This window comes from Grampus griseus, assembly GCF_964374135.1.
Source record: "Grampus griseus genome assembly, chromosome: 5".
Taxonomy (NCBI): Eukaryota; Metazoa; Chordata; class Mammalia; order Artiodactyla; family Delphinidae; genus Grampus; species Grampus griseus.
This window is the reverse complement of record NC_138998.1, coordinates 103,364,696-103,388,265: the sequence shown is the minus strand read 5'-3', so window position 1 is coordinate 103,388,265 and position 23,570 is coordinate 103,364,696.

The window sequence follows — 23,570 nt, the reverse complement described above, 5'->3', positions numbered from 1 at the left end:
ATTTCCCATCAAATTATAGTGATCCATAAAGCTATCTTTCTCTTTAATGGTAGGATAGATTGCTTTTTGTGTTTTTCTTGTTTGTTTTTATTGAAGTATAGTTGATGTGCAATGTATGTTACAGGTGTACAATATAGTGATTCACAATTTTTAAGGCTTATACTCCATTTATAGTTATTGTAAAACATTGGCTACATTCCCTGCATTGTACAATATATCTTTGTAGCTTATTTTATACATAATAGTTTGTACCTCCTAATCCCTTACTCCTATAATTCCCCTCCACCCTTCCCCGCTGGTAACCACTAGTTTGTTCTCTATATCTGTGAGTCTGTTTCTTTTTTGTTATATTCGCTAGTTTGTTGTATTTTTTAGATTCCACATATAAATGATATAATACAGTATTTGTCTTTCTCTGTCTGACTTATTTCATTTAGTATAATACCCTGCAAGTCCATCCATGTTGTAGCAATGGCAAGATTTCATTCTTTTTTTATGGCTGAGTAGTATTCCATTGTATGTATGTATATATACCGCATCTTCATCCATTCATCTGTTGATGGACTTAGGTTGCTTCCATACCTTGGTAATTGTATATAATGCTGCTATGAACATTGTGGTGCATGTATCTTTTTGAATTAATGTTTTTTGGATATATACCCAGGAGTAGAATTGCTGGGTCATATGGTAGTTCTATTTTTAGTTTTCTGAGACGCCTCCATACTATTTTTCACAGTGGCTGCAACCAATTTACATTCCCACCAACAGTGTACAAGGGTTCCCTTTTCTCCACATCCTTGCCAACATTTGCTATTTGTGTTCTTTTTGATGATAGACATTCTGACAGGTGTGAATGATATCTCATTGTGGTTTTTATTTGCATTTCCCTGATGATTAGTGATGTTGAGCAACTTTTCATATGCCTGTTGGCCATCTGTGTGTCCTCTTTGAAAAAATAGTTATTCAGTTCTTCTGCCCAGTTTTTAATCAGATTGTTTTTGACGTTACATAATATGAGCTGTTTATATATGTTGAATATTAATCCCTTATTGGTCATATCATTTGCAAATATCTTCTCCCATTCAGTAGGTTGTCTTCGTTTTGTGGATGGTTTCCATTGCTGTGTAAAAGCTTCTAAGTTTAATTAGGTCTCATTTGTTTGCTTTTGCTTTTATTTCCTTTACTTTAAGGGATGGATCCAAAAAAATATGGCTGTGATTTATGTCAGAGAGTGTTCTGCCTTTGTTTTCCTCTAGGAGTTTTATGGTATCCGGTCTTACATTTAGATCTTAAATCCATTTTTGGTTTATTTTTGTATACGGTGTTAGAGAATATTCTAATTTCATTTTTTTCCATGTAGCTGTCCAGTTTTCCCAGAACCACTAATTGAAGAGACTGTTTTTTCTCCATTGTGTATCCTTGCCTCCTTTGTCATAGATTAATTGGCCATAAGTGTTTGGGTTTATTTCTGGGCTCACTATTCTGTTCCATGGAAGGAGAGATCATTTTTAAATGCCAAATGTAATATATGTATCTTAACAATAGATCATATGGACAATTTGCTCTTTTATTTATTGTAGAAATAAAGTGTGTACAAGAAAAAAATACTCTAAAAGGTTTCAGAGAGCTTCACCAAGACACCTACAATGGAACAAGAATTAAACTGACATCAGGCTTCCCAACAGCAACAGCAGAAACAGGGGGACAAGAGAGCACTCATTTGAAAGTGCTGAAGGAACTTTGAATTAGAATTTTATATCTAAGTGATATTCAAATGTGAGGGTAAGATGAAGAGGTTCTCAAGCATACAAGGTCTCAGAAGTTTTACCACACATAGCCATTATCGAAAACACTTTGGGAGGAAGCACTCCAGAAAGAAGAGAAATGAACAATTAATACCATTTACTGTTTCTTATATGACCACTACCAAAAAATAAAGAAAAAACATTAAAAAGAGGGAAAAAAGGAAAAATACCCATCAATAAGGATTCTGAGATAAACTAATAGTAATGTTAACACAGTTGGAGGCTTCTAGAAAGACTGGAAAGAGGGCTGAGAGAGGGCTAAGGTACTGATTGTTTTAGGCTGGATTTTCCCCAGTCAGACCCTGAGCCAAAGATCTGAGTGCAAATATTTTATTTTTGTTGGTGACTTAAAAAAGCACCAATAGGGGAATGCAGAAGTGAGACAGCGAAGGGAAGAAAGTCAATACAGAACATTTTAAGGAACAAGTTATCACTTTGGACAATGAAACTAAATCCCACAGGGGCCCTCTGGGAGATGTCGAGCAGGCCTCAGATTTACCCCATTCGAAGAGCAAAAAAACTGGGTATTCACCCACCAACTCCAGTCCCTCATTGGTTAAGGGCTGTTCCCATGGTCATTAGCTCCCTGGACATTCCAGTCTGCCCCACATATGGCCAAGCACCCTCCCAAGATCCAAGAAAACCTCTGGCTAAGATTCACTGTACCTGAAGTAAGAAGCTACTAGGATGTATGGGAAACATAATCACACAGGGGATCTGGGTTGAACACCAATGGCAACTGCTGTAATCTTCCCCTTGCACTGCACAGATCTACTTATGCCCCACTGTCTAGTCACTATTCTTCAGTTTAGTGGACAGTCACAATTTTTAAATGAAATGAAATGAAATACTAACAATAGGAAGCTAATAGGACAAACTGCAATCTCCACTGCTGCAGTTGGTCGCGAGCCTATGATGGCTGTGCAGCGTCTTACTTCTGTAGAAGCCATTGTACAGTCCACTCATCCTTGGCTAGCATTTCCACTAGTCTAGGTTGCTTCACTTTAGGAAAATTCAGACCCTCATCCCTGAGGGGTCTGATCCCTTTTTTTTACCATTTTCTAACTAATTCATGGTTGTTGTAGTTGCCTTCTCACTGTTATCATCAGACATATGATCATCAAGAAGAAACCAGTGAATCCCCTAAGTTCCAGACATACTTCTCTTTGCCCCCATGATGCAGCAGTAACTCTATCTTCTCATGATAGTAACTCAATTACACCTTCCTGTATAGTAACTCTTATTTGCTTCCTGGCCTATTGACCTGAGGAGTCAAAAGTGACCAGGTGGCAGCCACAGCCTCAGATTCAGTAGAACCTTACTGGTCCCCTGTTATCCAGCATAACCCAAGTTTTGCAGATAGAAGGACAGACATCCAAAATGGTTCATTGTGAGTGATGCCAGGAACAACTTCTATTTCTATTGTTTCATTCCTATACCCATGTGTGCTGGCCGTTGCAACATATATAATGACCATTGGTTCAAAGTATATATCGCATCCTGAAGGACAACACTCCAGTGCCACAGAGGGTCATCCGCAAGCTGATGCCTTGGCTTGTACCTGTTAAGAGGCTATTTCAACATTCTATCATACTGGCAGATTCTGGTAATGCAGTATATGGTAGGACTGGTGGTTCCTGGTCATCTGAATATTGTCACGCTTCCTTTGCTGTAAAGAGGTCCAGTGCAACCAGTTTGCTGCAGAGTTGTTGGTTGAGCTCCTTGAAGGACAGTACCATTTTAAGGCTCAACATCAGTCTGTGCTGCTGGGAGATATGATATTCAGCAGCAGCAGTAGTTAGGTTAGCATCAGTAAAAGGAAGCTACGCTATTGAGCTAAGCTATTGAGTCCGTATACAGCCTCCATCTCCACCACCATGACTACTCTCTTTAGGCCCATTGTGAGCTATGCCATGACCAAGGACAGAGACTGGTAAGGGTCCCTGGATGAGTTATCCTGTATACTTTGTTGTTCATTTTCTCCTCCTTATTCTATGCTCATTCCAAAGATTTATCCACGTGTCTCTTCCTCAATCTTCCTTCATCTGATCTTTCAGTGCTTCACCCAGGCTCCTGACCCACCAGCCAAGCCACATGGCACTTCTCAAGATCTTAGGTACAGTCTTCTTTCAGACTACTGAAAGTGGTGACCTAGTGTGAGTCTTGAAGCTCAGCTCTCTGGGAGGATTTCCCCTCATTACCGTGTCTTAGGGCCATGCTCGAGTAGGTCCACAGTGTAGCAGTGGTTTATGTTTAGCTCACTCCAACGTATTAAGCCAACTTATCTGTAGAACTAGGCTTAAAAGAATGCCTTAAAAAAAAAAACATGTTTTGGATATTTTAAATAGCATACTACTAAATGACATTTTGTTAAACAAAAAAAAGCGGGGTGGGGGGAACTTGCAAAATACTTAGAACTAAAAGACAATGTACTATATATCAAGTCTAAGGAACTTTACTCAAGCCATGTTTAATGGAAACATTATAGTTTTGAATGTATTTATTAGAAAACTAGAACAATTGAAAACAAATGACTTAGGAGTTCAACCCAAGAAGATGAAGAAGGAACAACAGAGTAGAGCTGGTAGAGAAAAAAGAGAAGAAGAAGAAGAAGGAAATAATAAAGATAGATGCAGAATCAATAAACTAGAGAATGACAAAAAATTAAAATTTGATAGGAGAGATCAAAAAACCAAGAGCTGGTTCTTTAGAAAGACAAATAAGATAGACAAGTAAATATGCATGTAACCTATGACTCAGAAACCCCACTCCTGGTCATATGCCCAGAGGCAATCTTGCACAGGCCCATAAAGAAACAGATACAAGATGATTTACCTCAGCATTATTTGTGAAAGTGGGCATTTGAAGGCACCTTAGTTGTCCATCACTGAGACAATGGATAGATAAAATGTGATGATGCATATTATAGTATGCTATGAAGTAGTCAGAAATAATGAACTAGATGTAATCAAAGCCACATGGATAGATCTTGTAAACATGCTAAGTGAAAAATACATAGTGCAATACCATTTGTGTAAATTAAAAGCACATGTATAGAAAAGAAACACTGCGTGTTTTAGGGATACAAAATTTTTCTGAGACATAAAATACATCAGCATATACCATGGGGGAGGGGTGTAGATATAAGTTGGAGTAGGATCTGAAGAGGAAATATATCAATAGTAAAATTAAGACAAAACCCAATAAGAGAAGTGTGTGCCAATAATGATGGTGTACCATGATCCAAAAAATGAGAATGGCAACTATTTGTACCTGAGATTAAAAAAAATTTGTATGTCACTATTAACTACTAATTACATGACATGGAAGTTGTATTTTTTTATGTAATGTAGAGATAATTTTCTTTCATAATGTCAGGTAAATACATACCTCTCTTTGAAAGATTTTGAGATTTGATTTCTGGTTCGGTTTCCCTTGGGCTTTCTTATTCTTTTTCTGAGAGCAAAGTTTGGGCATAATATTCTCAGTCCCTAAGGAATTCAAATATTTATCCAACTTAAAACTTCATATAGTATTGTCATTCCAGATGAATTAATTAAAATAATGAATAACATTCAGTGAAAAAGGGTCAGAAGTATGATTCATAAATAAAAAATTCAGAAAATGTCTTCTACTTAAAGATATCTAAACAAAATATATTTCTTTCTGTGTATCAAATGTTACAGGCAGAAATTCCTAGATTTCTTAACATTTATTCATATAGTTTAAGAGGAAACATTTTTCTAGTAAATATCAAAATAAAAATCTAAAAATACTTAGCAGAATAAAACATTCCATAAATAGGGTCAGAATCAATTTTATCTTTATACATTTTCTAAAATTTTTATATCTAAATAGGAAAGTTGGAAACCGTGGAAAAATATATAGTTAACCAAATATCAAGATATCCTATAAATAATGAATTGCAGTATCTGATCGTAAAATCCTAGCTTTAGAGCTCTAGTTTTAATATTTCAATTCCATTTTTGGAGGCAAGGTACCTTAAGGCATTTTTAGGTCAGATCTAACTATTAATTTACTTATGTTATAAATTATGTATTTTATACATTTTAAAGTATACATTTTCTAACTGTAAAGATCTTTAACAGTGATATTAATTTATCTCTGTTTTGGACACTTTCAGAACAGAATAACCAAATTCATGTGTTTTCCATTGCTTTGAATACGGATGATAGCTTTGTCCTAAACCAAACACAGTTTTGTACAAAAATAGACATATTTAAGTTGGGTAATCAATTTTGGACTGGAGATAGAATAAAACCTTCCTTTAGGCAAAAATAATTGTCCCAAAGAAATTTCTTGGCTCCAGGATCCCTGGGTGTTAAGGCTGGAAGAGACCTTAAGTTGGTTCATGAAAACCAATTGCTAAAAGAATCATTTGTGTTAAAAAATAAAATTTATATAATTTAATATGTATACTGGAAATATAGCTGGTACTCAATCAATACTTTTGAATGAATGAAATGCTAACATATGTTATCACAGCATATCATTCTCTTTTAAATACCCTTCATTGAACTCTTTTGTCTGGAGAAGTAGCAGGAAGGATCAGGAGGCAGGAGGCAGGCCCTGAAGGATGGTGCACATGGGGCTGAGTGAGAGCTTTGTCTATTCTTTTTGTTTTCCCTACTAATGCTCCTCATGTTGCCTATAATAGGCCTCTGGCTGAATATGTATCAGGGGTTGTTTTATGTCCCTAAGGGTACAGATTAGGTGACTTTTAGAGCTGCTGTCCAACAGATTAAATATACACATGTATGCATTAATGTTAGTAGGTGGGCTACTACGAGTTTATTGCCATTAGTTTCACTTTCAGTTTCTCACAGTATAATGGTCTGGTTTGACAATGAGTGTTGTACTACTGGCACCAACTGTCCAAATTTACCTTCCTTTAAATCTCTTTACCAAAAGAGCATCATATACCAAGCCTTTTACAAAATGCCTGTCTAAAGGCTTATTCTGCATATTTAATTCACTTGGGTTTCTGTTGCCCAGGTTTTACTTAACACTATTTTTCTTGTTCTTAACTTCTTCTCTGACTCTGAGAACATGATTTGTCCTGCTTCACTCTGTGCTTGTAGATAATCTCTTTTGCTGAGTTTCATTCTGTATCTTAATAACTTCCATTTTTTTGTGTTCTGTAAGCTGCCATGATGTGTAAATGAGCCCTTACAATTCCTTAGGTGTGAGCCGTCCGATTTTAATTGCCTGATTTAATTTCCAAATTCCTTCTTGATCTCTGAGCTCCACAAAGCCAGAAGCTGTAACTTATCTATCTTTGTATCTCCAGTATATAGATCAGAACCTGAAATACGGCAAGCATTCAGTAATTGTAGTGAATAGAAAGAGAAGCAGTGTCAGGGACTGGAATCTGGGAAAAACTTATTCTAATCATCAAATTTATTCTATACTATATGTCATATTTTGTGGCCAGGTTATTTTATGGAATATACTTTTGTCGATGAAAAAATAGTCAGTCGATCTAAGAAAGAAATGGAAAATTTTATTCAAGCCAAATTTGAGGATTATAACCCAGGAAGAGCATCTCAGAAAGCTCTGAGAACTGTTCCGCCCATTAGAAGTCAAGGCATAGTTATATGACACACAGTCAAGGCACAGTTTGAGACAGAGGGCTGTACCTCAAATGACATATTATTGACAGTTTACATGATCCAGATCTAAGTGCCATGTGACCCCTTACGAGATCAAGAAGGAATGTTATCTTTAAGGAGTCATCTTGTTGATGCTAGGGGAATGTTGTTCTTTATGGGTGAGCAGGTATTTCTGCAGGTGGGGGAGATTTGGTCAATGCATGATGCAGATACACAATGCAAAGTGTGGGGAGAGAGGAGGTCAAAAGGCAGAGATTTTTTTGTCAATATTTTTCTTGTCTTGTCATAAAATATGAATTTTATTTCATACTTTGTATGTGTATATTTGCTATCAACCTCACAACAAAGAAGGAATTATTATCCTCATTTTATTAAAAAAAAAAAAGCAATCTGGTGCTCAGAGAGTTTGAGTAATTTGCCTGAGGTGAACAGGATTAGTGTAAGTAGCAAAAAATTCTCTATCAAAAGTCTTGGCTCTTCTATCTAAATCTAGTTGATAGAAAATAGATAGGGAATTTCTCCCAATCCCAATATGGTATCAACCATGAAAGGCAGAAATATTTGGGGAGGAATTCCCAGTTCAGAATAAGAGGTTGTTGAATCTTACCTAATGGAGCTTGGATTACCATTCAACAGACATAAAGGAATTCCTGTCCTCTAATGGACAGGCAGCCAACCAAGAATATAAAGGAGAAGGAGCAAAAAGATGTACAGAAGTAATGTAATTCTCTTTCTAGATGTAACACTCCAGGAGTCATCCAAGATTAGAAGATCCAAGATTAGAAGGTCTGATGTCATAAACTGTCTCCCCAGTATACCACAAACCAAATAAAATTTCAGGGAAAAAAGACCTACTTCTAAGAATCTTTTATCATCTTGTTTCAGTTACCCACTGCTGCCTAACAGCTTACCCCGAGCTTTAGGAGTGTCAAAAAACAATTTTGCTGTATCTCACAATTTTGTGGGTAAAGAAGTTGAACAGGTTTTAGCCGAGAGACTCCTCTCCATGTGGGATTGATTGGCAACATCAAGTTATATAAACTGGTGAATGGGATGGTCTGGAAGGTCCAAGACCTTTCACTCACATGACTATTACTATTACTTCTTGGAGGGTCTAGAAGGCTGAGGTCAGCTGGAACTATTGCCCAGAGTATCAACATGTGACCTTTGTAGCATGACAGTTGCAAGGTGGTTGGATTTCTTACAGGACAACCCAGGGTTCCCAGAAAGAATTTTTCAAGAAACAGGAAGTAGAAACTACCAGTTTCTTTTGTTCTGGTCCTGGAAACTGGCACAGTGTTGTTTCTGCCGCAATCTAATGGTAAAAGCAGGCCTGGAGCCCACAATGATCTAAAGTGAGGGGACATAGACCCTCACTTCTATATGGGAGAAATGTCAAAGAATTGGGGTTCATTTATAATCCACCAAACAGCCCAATTACCATTCAGCAATTCTTGCTTATAAATGATATTCTTCAATATTTTTTCGGTACCCAAAAGAAAGGAACTTTTTGTTCTTCTCTGTTTTCAGATTACTACTGCTATAGCTATCACATAGTACCTTATATTATGCTACTCTATATTTAATCACCACTTATCTTAGTCTACACTAAGATATTTTTACATTTATGCCCAAGTTGTTTGTATACCAATATGAATGAAAAGTTAAGGCAGAAATTTCGTAATGCTTATTGTTGTCCCTACTCTTTCCTTCTTGGCCTCCAACCGTTTAAATACTTCCAGACTCTTTGCTCTTCTAAAGCAGATTGAATGTGATACCGTTACCAGCATCTCAGCGTGGACAGACTTTTTCTCATTATCATTAAATGATAGCCTATAAACCCGAAAAGTATTTTGGGAACCACATAGACCAAACTTGGCATTTCACAGAAGTGAAATCTAAGGCTCAGAGAAGTCTGTACGAGCTTGACCAAATCATGCAAGTAATTTATAGGTGAGCCTGAACTAACATTGAGGGCTCATTGAACTTCTTCAGTTGTACAGATGGCATATGTGTTTTGTGTTGGTATTTTTTTCAAATGGAATTTTTTTAGAAAACTAAAAAGGAAAACCTTTTTATCTTTAAAAAATTTTTATTGGTGTATAGTTGATTTACAATGTTGTGTTAGTTTCAGGTATGAATCAGTTATGCATACACATATATCCACTCTTTTCTAGATTCTTTTCCCATATAGGTCATTACAGAATACTGAGTAGAGTTCTCGGTGCTGTACAGGAAAAACTATTTTTCAGTGCTAAGTTAATCAAACCCAGAGTACCAAACCATAGAAATGATTGGATTTCCTCTGGTTACCCAGTTAGAGCCTTCCTGTGTCTAAGATTGTTCTGGTCACTTTAGTCTAATGTGACCACTGACTCTTAACTGTTTACAAGATAATGTCTTGTGGAAAATAGAATGTATTTTCCTTCCATAGAAACGCACGAGCTTGTTAGTCCCCATCTCGGATATCCGGTAGAAAATTTACTTCTCTTAAAGAACCTACGAAAGGCAAATCAACTTTAGATTTCATCGTAACCTATTGGCAAACATAGTTTCCCTGAACTTCCTCAGACTGCTTGCCTGGTATTGAGGCTATAGGTGATAAATAGCGCTTAAGTAGATAAAATTATAACACCAAGGTTTATAATTAATGCATTTATTCATTTAATTGATTTTATAAATAACTACGAGAAATTCAGTCATTATAAGAAATCTCACCCCAAGGAAATGATAAATCTCATTCAGTCAAGGTGACAACCAACTCTCTCAAACTACAGAAGCAAGTTTAAAAAAATTTTACATACTTTTCCTGTAGCCTGTTCTCATCCCTGAGGATATAACATGTACTTTATGTGACCACTATCGTTAAGCTCTAGCTGTTGTAACACTGGAAGTGTAGACAAAATTCTTTAAAAAGAAAGCAATAAACATACTATTCCATTTTGCCAGGGTTATTAAGTACCATACATATGCTAGTGTGTCATAATATCAGTTGGGTAAAGAGGGAGGAAACCAAAATGTATCAGTGATTCCTGAATTTTCAGATTATCAACCATATAGTGAAACAATTGACACCTTTTATACAGATCCTCAAGATTTTAATTCTAAATTAATATGACCACCATACCTTGGGCCCCTCTCATACTCATAAAAGCAGCACATATATAACAGAGTCTCTTTGTAATGGATTTGATAGGCTCCCATTTCCCAATGGTCAGTTGTTTGTTCGAGGGACATTTCCAGGTTAGAAAGTATAAATATGCATGTACCAGAAAATAAAAATCCCTGCAACTCTATTACCCAGAGATAAATGTAAACACCTAAGGATAGATATATTTGTAATTTATTTTTTCATTTAATACAAAAATAGAATGTGAAAAATTTTTCATGTCGAAATCCTCTTCTACAGCATCTTTTTCTAAAAGCTGTGCAGCATTCTACCCTATGGCTGGTTTATAAAAATGTACTGATTATTAGCCATTTAAATTAATTACAATTTTTTTACTAATAATAGCAATGCTGGATGAATTCCTAGAAGCATATTGGTTGCATACATTCATGAATATTTCGTCACGTCAGAATCAAAGACATGGAATCTGTGGGCCAAAGGTTTGCACATTTTAAGGCTTTTATGGCATATTCCCAAATTGTATCCAGAATCTATCATTTTTATTCTCGCAGCATGGTATGAGATATCCATTTTTCCCATACACTGACTAACATTAAAAAGTAATATTCATCTTTACCAGCCAAAAATAACTTATCTCACTAATATTTCAATTTTCATTTATTTGACTAGAGTGAACTTATTGTACTATACTGGAATTTTTTTCTCTCTCCATTTTCTCCCCTATTAGAGCTTCTTGAGAATAGGAGCCTAGTCCTGGTCCCTCAGGTCTAGAGCAAAGAGTGTTTCTCACAACACCTGACTGGTTTGTACCCAGTAATGTTTGTTGAATAAATGAAAGTGACATCAGAAAATATTAGTCAAGAACTTAATAGATAGTGAGTATGGGTCACCCATGATTAGAAATTTGTTAAACACGCATACACACAAAAGAACAATTCACACATACATAAATAATATTAAGAAAGAAATTCATTCTCTCATCGTTATAATGTAAGAAACTTTTTTGGTACTAACTGGAAAAAAATCAGTCTAAAGTAATGAAAATCTTTAACCTTGGAATATTTTTATGTGATTTTACTAATTTATGGCCATACACCCACAACTTGAAGTAGGAGCTTCCAGATCCTTTCTAAGACTACTTATGGGCCTGCTACAATGAACAGATGAGATGTATTTATAGTTAGAGCTTTCCCTTGCCTGTATTAAATTCATTGCTAAAAACCTCAAAAAAAAGGTATATTCCCTTAAGTAATATGATGAATTCTGTTGATTATTCAAATGCTGATAAAAGAAAAAACCTAGTTATCATACGTAATATAATAAAAACCTCTGATCAAGGAATATAACCAGTAGAACACTAAGCACAAGTGTGTGGAGTAAGTGAGTGTGTTTCTGTGTGTGTGTCTCTCCATCATATTACCAATCAGTTGAGTGAAAGAAAAAGTTCACTGCCCTGAAGACTTTCTAGGGGGAAATCTTCCTGGATGACAAGGCAGTATGCATCAATATTTGCTGTTACCTCTGTGGGAACACAATTCAACTCCCAAACTCCTTTTGTTTTATCATTTTTCCTTTCACTAGAGCCTTGGGTTCAGTCATCAGAGGAGGAAGAGAATAGAAGATGGCATGATAGAGATTAAAATTTGACTTCCACTCACATGCCATTGGCCAGGACTCTGTCACCTAGGAAAGGAGGCTGGGAAATGCAGTCTCGCTATCTGCAGGTTTGGTGAGCAGCTAACCATTCTGTGCCACATCACCTTTTGTTTTTTGTCATATTTGTGTAGCATCACATGGTACCTTCGAGTATTTTGTCCTACCGAAGTCTCACAAATGCTATTGTTTCCTTGGTATGTTTTACATTCACTTGCCTTTTATACTTCAAAAAATTTATTTAAAAAGAAAACCATCAAAACTGTAATTGGAAAGCCAAAGTGAAATATCCACAAATAGAACTTAACTATAAAAATACATGTACTAAAAACAAAAAGTTATAAATGCTGAGGCATTATCAGTGCTTGCAGAAGCCTCTAAGCTGAGGTTGGTGTTTTCTTTGTTGAGAATGGGGATTATAAAAGGATAGAAAGAGGCACAGTGTATATTTGACCAATATCAAAAATTATTCTTTTCTGTTTTATTATAATTGTAAATTCTATTTGTTCTTGATTGTAATATTGTCAAAGTTGTTCTTATTTTCTGAGCATTTGATTAATATATCATTTTCAAACTTTCAGTGCAATTTTGTTGTAAGTACAGTTTTTTCAATCATGCCTTGTTTTTCAAAAATCTAATTATTCTTTTAATAGAAGACTTTTATAAATTATAATAACAGATATATTTGAACTTACTCCTGCCATCTTATGTTTTGTCTTTTGCAGTGCTGTTTTCCTTTTCTTTTTTTGTTCCTTTCTTTTTTTGTTTGATTGGATTTCTTTTACTAAATTTCTTTTTTATTAGTGGCATTGGAAGTTATACATCCAATTCCTGTCTTTTTGTTTGTTTGTTTGCTTGTTTATATACAAATTTATATTTTTAGCAATATCTATAGTTAATTATAGCAACATCTGAAAGTTATAATTTTAGCAATATCTAGGATTAATCTTAGCACTAATTAATCTTAGCATTAATCTTAGTTTTAGGTTTTATTTACTTTGGTTTTTACCCCATCCCTTTATCCCAATGTCTAAATGTTAGTATCATCAGGAATTTTAATGACCACATTCTTCACTCTTTTAAAGCATTATATATCAATAGTATTAAGACTTAACTGTATATTTGTGTGTTGCCCTTTCTTGTATATCACGTTTTCTGTTCTCTTATATTTAACATTTTTTTATATCTAACATTTTTCTATTATGATTCTCATGTAATTATCTCAGAGAGGTTCTGTGGGTGGTAACTTTTGACCTTTGCAAGTCAGAACATTTGTTTATTTTGACCTCACATTTAAATTCTAGTTTGGAGGAGTGTATACTTGTGTTTTTGAAATAGTTCATACTCAGCATTTGGAAGGTATTTCTGGAGTGTTTTCCAACACCACCAATTTTTCCAGTGCTCACACTGACTGGGTATCCTACAAAGTTAACTCAATTCTGATACTATCTACTTGGAGATAGCATTAGATCTGACCAGTTAAGGGCTCCATCCCATAAGACTGCCCTCATGTCAGAAGCCAATCACAGTCCAGGTCGTCTGTCACTTGTGTTTCTGACTGACCAACCTAACCGTATATCAAATGTTCCCATGCCCCCCTCCTCAGTTCTATTAATTTGCTAGAGCAGTTCACAGAACTCAGAGAAACATTTTCCATTTAATTATAAAGGATACTATAAAGAATATAGACGAATAGCTGGATAAAGAGGTACATAGGCAAGGTCCCTCATGACTGCTTAATGCTGATAGACCACCTTCTGACCCCTTATGGTGATCTATAGGGAATTCCTTTGGGTAACACTGATTTCATCATGGTTCACTGATGGTTCTTATTTAAAAACTGACAATGGCAAATGTAGTGCTGGGTATGCTATTACAACTCCTGTTTTTTTTCATTTTTTTTAATTGAAGTATAATTGATTTACAATGTTGTGTCAGTCTCTGCTGTACAGCAAAGTGATTCAGTTATACACATAGAGACATTCTTTTTTTTAAATATTCTTTTCCATTATGGTTTATCCTAGGAGATTGGATATAGTTCCCTGTGTTATACAGTAGGACCTTGTTGGTTATTAATTCTAGATGTAATAGTTGGCATCTACCAACCCCAAACTCCCAGTCCATCCCTCTCCCTCCTCCTCTCCCCCTTGGCAACCACAAGTCTGTCCTCTATGTCTGTGAGTGTGTTTCTGTTTTGTAGATAGGTTCATTTGTTGCAACTCCTTATGATTCTGTTGAGGTAGTATCTTTACCTATGGCTATTTCCGTCCGACAGGCTGAATTATAAGCTCTTAGATAAGCTTGTACTTTAGCCAAGGACAAAACTGCCAATATTTATACTGATAGAAGGTACACTTTCAGAGTAGCTCAAGATTTTGGAATGTCAAGGAAGCAACATGGCTTCCTTTACTTCCAGTAGAAATAAAGTTTAAAATGGCCCCTATGTTCAGGAATTATTGGTTGTAGTACTATTACCTACTGCTTTGGCTATTATTAAGATTCTGGGGCATTGTAAACTTGACTCACTGGAAGCTAAGGGAAATCACTCACCTTGCTGGCATTTTTGCAAGGAATGCTGCTGTTAAAGAGACCAGAAACAGCCAAATCTCTGTCATGGTTCAAAGGCATATTTCCCCAAATGATAACTTAGAAAAACTGGCTAGAAAAGCCCAATAGTTGGCCTCAGAAAAAGAAAAACAAGATTGGAAATCAACAACTGTTAGTTTGATTAAAAGAGAAAGCTCTGGTTTGGACCAAATAACAACCCAGTCTCACTGGAGACTCAAATTCCCAGTCCTAACCACTGTACATGCATTAAATCATTGATCTATTGACAAAATGATAGCTTTCATGAATAATGTTGGTGGGGAAACATTAACAAGGCCGCAAAAATACCTACCTTTCTTATCCCACTTGTCCAAAATACAACCCAGGGAAGCCTGTTCATACTGCTCCTGGACATTTTAAACTGCCTAACAGACCATTTGAAGTCTGGCAAATGGATTTCATACAACTTCCTCTGTCTCATGGATATAAATCTGTTTTAGGCTTGGTCTGTATGTTTTCACATTGGACTGAAGCCTTCTTTTGCAGACAGGCTACTGTTTCTTCTAAAGCCCTTTTGGAAAAGATTATCCTTACCTGGGGAACTCCTCTTGAACTTTTGAAGAACCTATCTTGCTGGACAGGTACTTCAAAAAGTCTATGCCGTTTGGTCAGTTTTACAATACTCTCACTATGCTTACCACCCTCAATCCTATGTTGAACACACTAATGGCATTATTAAGACCCAGTGATAAAATTTGTAGAGGCTCTCCAAAAACCTTGACCAAAATTGTTGCTGCAGTCCTTCTAAATCTCAGATTCACCCCTTTTGGAACACATTAACTCTCACCCTTTGAGATAGTCACAGGATTCCCACTGCACTTGGCTCCTGCTTCTTTTGACCTACAATTCATAGAAGGAGATAAAAGGAGAGATACTCCAATATTACAAAGGCCTGATTGCTTCTGTTAAAAATAACATGTTTTGGTAGAGCAGTCTTTTCACGGTGTGCTCTCAGGAGATGAAGACCTTAAGCATCACACCTCGCAACATGGAGATTTCATCTATTGGAAAAGGCACCTCCAGAAGAACTCTCTTCAACCTCACTATAGAGGCTTCCATCAGATACTGCCAGACTCCAAGGAATAGACTCTTGGATTTATGTAATGCACCTAAAGAAAGCACTGAACTCTGACTGAACGTGCACATAATCTGGTGACTGAAAGTAGATTTTCTAGAATAGAAGCAGAGGAAATCTGATTCAACAGCTTTCCAAAGTTATCCGGATCAGACCTCACCAATGTCTATGAGCTTGATAACATATGAATTTTAGATAAAAAGTGCCTGAGAGATCTCCCTCCTACCCCTCCTTGTTACTCAAATGTGATTTTAATTGGTTTTCAACCTGTGCACTTTCCTTCATATGTGGGACACTACATCCAGGAAAGGTCCTTCCTGGCACTAAGGAAGAGAAGCCACTAAAACTATAAAAACCTGATGCTTGCTCATCAATGCTTTCAGAGCAAGATCTTGATCAAAAGGGGGAAATGTTTAAAATTAATAAATAGAAACCTCAATTAAATAGAGTCTGGAGAATAGAAGCGGGGAGCTCTCACACCCTGTGACAATAGAAGATCCCAACACGGGGGAAGAAAGTCTACTCTTCTCTCCTGGCAAGGGCTCAGCCAATGAAAAGACATAGATTCTTTGTTTACTATGGCCCTTACAACTTCCTTTCCCTCTCTATAGAAGCATTCTCCTTCCCTTGCCCTGTGGGGACTTGTATGTGACTTGCCATGGTTGCAGACCCCAAACTGCAATTCTCTGCTGATCCTGAATGAACTCTTCTTTCCTGGAGAAATATCTGGCAGCCTATTTGTTTTCCGTCAACTCCTCCCTATTTCCCAAAAGAAGGAAGACTTTACTTGGGTGATGTATTAGAGTTCTCCAAAGAAACAGAACCAGTAGGATGGATAGATAGACAGATAGACAGGTAGATAGATATAGATATAGATGCAGGTAAATAAATATAGATGTTTATCTGTAACTATATATCTTACCAATACATATTATATGTATATTATATATGAAGAGATTTATTTATTATTGTTTCTTTTAATATTTATTTATTTATTTGGTTATGCTGGGTCTTAGTTGCAGCTCGCTGGCTCCTTAGTTGTGGCACATAGGCTCCTTAGTTGTGGCATGTGAACTCTTAGTTGTGGCATGCATGTGGGATCTAGTTCCCTGACCAGGGATTGAACCTGGGTTCCCTGCACTGGGAGTGTGGAGTCTTAACCACTGCACCACCAGAGAAGTCCCTGAAGAGATTTATTGTAAGGAATTTTCTCATGCCACTATGGAGGCTGACAAGTTCCAAGAACTGTAGTCAGCAAGCTGGAGACCTAAGGGACACCCTAGACAGCCAATGTTGTAGTTCCAGACCAAATATTTGCAGGCTTGAGACCCAGGAAAAACCCATGCCTCAGCCCAAGGCAGTCAAGCAAGAGGAGATTCCTTGTCAGTTAAAGGAGTATTAGCCTCTTGTTCTATTCATGCCTTCGACCAATTGGATAGGAGGACAATATGTTTTACTCATTCTACTGATTCAAATGTTAATCTCCTCCAAAAAACATTCTCACAGACAAATCCAGAATAATGTTTAACGAAATATCTGGGCACCCCATGGCGCAGTCAAGTTGGCACATAAAACTGATCATCACAAGCCCACCCCTTGTCAATGTGGCACCCATATTCATCTCATTAAACAATACTCAAATGAAAACAATATTAAGACCAAAGTTCCATCTAACATGATACAACTATCCTGTGTACAACTGAAAATGTAGCAACCCCTTCCCTAGAAGAGGAGATAAAATCCTTCAGTGATGTTTACTCTTCTTCTTGATATCCTATACTTTCAATACTATGATGTAAAATTAACAGTACTTAAATACTGCAATATAAACTCAATACGCCTATGTTATAAGGTAATAGGAGAGGTAAGAAGACAAAGACATATAGATACAGATAGAGATATATAGATACACAAATGTATTCATAGCAGAATAAGGAGGAAATGCTCAATGACAGTTACAGTCCTTATATCTATAATTGGTCATGTGGTTGTAGTTGGTAGTTTTACTTTTCTTTCACTACCCATTCTATATTCCTTTTGCCTTTAGCAAGCACCTTGCCTTGTCATGTATCTTTACCTGGGGGGGGGGGGGTGATCCAAACCTTGATTCCTGAAGGCTCTGAGCCATTGGTAGTCCTTCCTGGATTGAGTTGTGGTAGTTTTCCATTGATTTTAATCACAAGTGTGGTAATACTAAGAGACGCTAAGAGATCTGTGTATTCCACACATATTCTTCGTTACCTCCATTGTGGAGCAGCAGTCCAATTTCCCCTGGATAGTCAGGATCGGTCTCTCCAGTCAGCGCAGTAACTACCTTCTAGGCCTACTGATTCAGAGGCATGAGGAGTCCAAAGTGGCAGGGTGGCAGTCTTAACTTGCAGTTCAATCGAAAATCATTGCTGTGTCTCAGTGTGGAAGCATTCCTCCCTTTGGAACTAAGACCTCTAGGCCAGCAGAACATAAAGTCATGAGAACAGGAAGCACAAATTTTGCTAGTGATCACTAGGGGTAATAGAGACTGGTGCCACTCGCATTTTCACCTCATGATTCCTGTACACCAGCTATGGGAGAAGTAGCACCGTATATCGGATGTTGATTCAGACTATATACAGCCTTCTGGAGAATCTTGCCCCCACCCTGCAAGGTATAGCTGGCCTTATTAGCCATTTACCCTGATAATTACTCAGAAACAACATCTCCTATTCTTCATATTTGTTCTTGAGCTTGCTGTTTTTCTGGTTCTGCTGTGAATTCAGCAGTGGTTTTCTTCAGGATGTGGTTTTCTTCAAAGCATTTGAGCTTTGGTTTTTCTAGCTGTGTCACTTCTCAATCAGTCTACAGTTGACCCTTGAACAACTCAGGAATTAGGGACACAGACCCCACCACCACGCAGTCAAAAATCCAAGTATAACTTTACAGTTGGCTCTCATATCTGAGTTTCCACATTCTTGAATTCAACCAACCGAGGATTGGATTGTGTAGTGCTGTAGTATGTATTTAGTGATAAAAATCCATGTATAAGTGACCCTACACAGTTCAAACCTGTGTTGCTCAAGGGTTAACTGTGTTTTTCCAACATCTATACAGTTAATTGTCCCATACAATCAATTTTTCCATCATCCAGGAATTCCTCAAGAAGTCTTATGCATTCATGAACCCTTTCTTATTTTATGATGCTACTATGAATTTCTTCGCAGAATTTAAGGGATTTGAGGCATAAAGGGAAGGAAGTGCATGTGTCTGACCTGTCTATCCAGTCTCTGGCTTTGATGTTCAAACGTAGCATATTGAGATCAGAAGCAAAAGGCTTCTGGTTAAAATTGGTGGATTAGCATGTATTTATCTCCTTTATCTCATAAAACTTCACTAAAATAAAAATACATGAATTACAAATATATGTATGTATATGTGTGTGTATGTGTGTGTGTATTTAAAACTTAAGGACAAATGAAATGGAAAAGGACACATAATGTATGAGAAATTTCCTGAACCTTCAAAACATAAAGTGTAGTTGGGTAGGTAATAAGTGACTGAGTGGCACAAGTACACAGAGCCAGTCAATTCACTCTACAGAAACCCCCAGGGGCTCAGCACTTGCAGGCTGCAAGGAAGCTCTTGGCATGCTCCAGGCCCACTTCCTTAGACCATACCAGTAGGCAACTATTTCTCCATTCACATCCACACCCCTAACCAAGCAAGGGATCAGAAGCTTATTCTCTGGATAATTTGAACCAGAGAAGCTCCAGGTTCAGGAAAGCCAGTGAATAAAGGGTTGCAATGAGGCACAGGGCTAACAACATGGGATTAAAAGAATTATTACATATTGAACCATAAGCTCCTGTATTAATTTCCTCACACTGCTGTAACAAAGTACCACAAACCACAAATTTGGTGGCTTAAACAACATAAATGTATTGTCTCACAGTTCTACAGGCTAAAAGTCTGAGATCAAGGTGTAGGCAGGATTGGTTCCTTCTGAGGGCTGTGAGGAAGCACCTGTTCTATGTTCTATGTACCTGTTCTATGACCTGTTCTCCTAGCTTCCTATGGTTTGCTGGCAATCTCTGATATTCCTTGGCTTCTGCCACATCACCTAGAGCTCTACCTTTAGCATGGAATTCTCCCTGTTTTATGTGTGTGTGTGTGTGTGTGTGTCTGTGTCCAAATTTCCCCTCTCACAGGCACTAGTCCTATTGGATTAGGGGCCCATCCTATTCCAATATAACTAATTACACCTGCAATAATCCTTTTTCCAAATAAGGTCATATTCTGAGGTATTGGTGGGTTAGGACTTCAAGTTACAAATTTGGTGGGGGAGGACACAATTCAACTCATAATAGCTCTCTTATTCATCCTGTTCTCAGAATTCCAGTAATTGGGCATATTATTCACATTCTTGTGTTGACTAAACAAATAGACTGCCAGATATTTCTCCAGCAAAGATGGGTTTATTCAGGATCAGCAGAGAATTGCAACTTGCGGTCTGCAACCATGGCCATGTGTAGGCAAGCCATGGGCAAGTCCCCACATGGGGGAAAGCTTTTATAAAGGGGAAAAGGAAGTTGAGAGGGCTATCATAAACAGACCCATGGCTTTTCATTGGCTGAGTCCTTGCCAGGAAAGAATAGGAGTCTTTCTTCCTCCTGTTGGGTTCTGCCATCATCACAGGGCATGAGAGCTCCCCCTTCTGGTCTCCAGACTCTATTTGATTGAGGTTTCTGTTTATTACTTTTCTACATTTGTCCCTGTGAGTTTGAAGAAACTGAATGCACTTAGATAAAAGATTTTCAGCAACTTACTTCTGGAGTTCTTCAAAAATTGTGTTTTATTTCTGATTACCTGTTGCCTGGTCCCATTCATGCACATAGGGATTCCAATCAGCTATTTAGTTCTTAAATATGAATCAGCATCTATGAATCACTAGATACTTAAATAATGCTTCCAATAAGGAAGAGACAGATTAAAATTAAACAGTCAGAAATAGAGGAGCCTGGAGGAAATACAGACAGTGCAGGAGCAGAAGAAAGCTTTTAAAAAATTACAGTTGTCACAGAGATAAAAGAAAATTCTGCAATCATAAACCTAAAATGGGATGCTATGAAAAGGAAGTGTTCAGAAAACAAGAAAGAGGTCTTAGAAATCAAAAGCAGGATGGAATAAATGAAGGAGAGTAGATGATCAAAGAAATAATATAAATATAATACAAAATAATATATATTCCATTTGTTTCCCTGGAGACCTTCCTTCCCAGCCCTTTTTTTCCTTTTGCTCCAATATGAACCTGTTTTTCTGTAGATTCAATACAGTGGTACACTTAAAAATGTGGATTAACGACTACACAGATTAAGACATGAATTTGCTACTTATAACTCTTGTGATCTCACAGTGAGTTGATAATATTTTGTGTTAGTCAAAGGAAGGTAATAGCATTAAGAATCCACAAGGGGAGATGACGAAGAAGCATTAGAGGAGAAAGAAGGAAATCAGGAAAGAAAGATTAAGGACAGATGGCCCTTGGTAACAGGGAAGGATTGCACCTTAATTGTTTTGTGTCACTACTATACTAAGTAGTAAAGAAACTGCTGTTGCGTCAGCAAGCAAAGTGATGTTAGGTGATCCCCCAGTAGGAAAAGAGTATTCAGAAGAGTGTACATTCCACAATAGCAACCTTCATGGAGAGGAACAGAATTAAATGACAAATGATTACCAGACATGGAGTTCCAATCCTGATCTAATGCTGGTTTTCTGAAATAGGAAATTAAGGTATTAGATAGAAAAACTACCTGATATTTTATGACATTTGTTTTATTCTCATTAACTGACAGATTAGGAAACACCCACAAGGTTTTAGCAGTTATTAGATTTATGTTTGTTATAGGTATTATTGAAGCCTTGTGGACTAGTACTTACAACTACTGTAAAAAACTAGAAAAAGTTTAGGCTATTTATAGAGTACAGGGATACTAGTCATAGCTTTGAAAATGACTCCCCATTACATACTTAGTAATGAATAACTTGGGGAGAAGAATAATGACTTCACTTTGTAAATATGCAACTAAATTTTATAAAGATAAGTTTTAAAGAATTCAAAAAAATGTTTTAAAATATTTGTTCAGCAATTAAAATTCTTTAATATTCTCATTAATAAGGTCAATGAATTATGTGCTATTGCTGTTCTTTACAGTTAGGATATAACTACTGTGGGAGCAAGTTTCAATAAAAGTCTAATTCATATTTTGTGTGTGTGACACAGATAATGTGCTTGTTGTAAGTCAACATATGGGAGTATATAAAACAAGGCAAATATTGCCCCCCGACCCCATTCAGTATCACCATGTCAGTAATCTTAACCATTTAGTGTGTGTTTTTTACCACATACAAATGTATTGTACTTTGCATAGCACTGTTCTTTTATTTTTCCTCAAAACAATATATATATTTATAAATGTATATATAGAGAAACTTAACAATCTTGTAGGTGTCTCTTTTAATCCACGCTTTTAGGGCACTTGAATAACTCCATAATATTGATGTGTCATAATTTTTGGACCATTGCACTTTTGCTGGACATTCACAGTATTTGCATTTTTTTACGATTATAATATTAAAATGAACTTCTTTTTACATATATCTTTATATATTGGCCATTTTGTTTCTGATATATTCATAAAAGTAGAATTTGTTAGATTAAAAGGAATACATAAATTATTACTATTACTATTGAATATGTACTACATGAGCATTCTAAGAAAAAAATTTTTAAAAATCAATGTGTTCTATTACATACTGATTCCTTGTATGCTTAAACAGAAGAGGTTGTAGAATCTGTCATTTAATATACATACCAGCTCAGGGGTTTGGATTATGATCATCATTAATTAATGTCTAATTGATTAGGTACACCAGTGACTATCTTGATATTCAGTATTCAGTGAAGCTCTTGATGTATCATGGGCATTGCAGTAAAATGTGTGGCAGGTTCTTATTTACATTGGTCAATCCCATTGTTTAATAGAATTTAATCTGGAAATTGATAGTTTCTGTATAACATATACTACCAGATTTTCAAAGGATATGCACACCATTTAATTTGGAAATTTTCAAATTTTATTGCTCTTCCTGTACAGAATAAGACTTGGAGAGTGAAGATGAAACCAATGATAACTATTTTGTTGGTAATTTACTAGTCTTACAAGGAATGCTTAAAGAAGTTGGCTAGATAAGACAACAATATATGCCCTCCCGCTCTTCTGCCCCCATCACTGTGTTAGCGACAATAAATCATCTTTATTTTCTCTGATGTAGAGTAGATGTGATGGAGTGGCTAGAGTTAGCCACTAGAGTAGCATGGCTGGAGTAGCGTCAAGCACATGATAAGAACTCAGTAAGTACTAGTTGATTGCATATTATTCAAATTTAACCAAGAACTTGAGGCCATGGACTTTTAAATTATTTGATTCCAACATTTAACCAAGAGAGATCTAAGCATTCATTCTAAATAGTATGCATATAAAACAAATGAAATCAAATAACATATTAGAGGGGTAATCAGATGGAAGTCATGCCATACGTATCAAATGCATCACATCACAAGTTTAAGTCCTACTCTACTTCCTAGTTTTAGTCTTTACTGGGCTAGGTTAGCTAGTCTGATCCCAGAAACATCT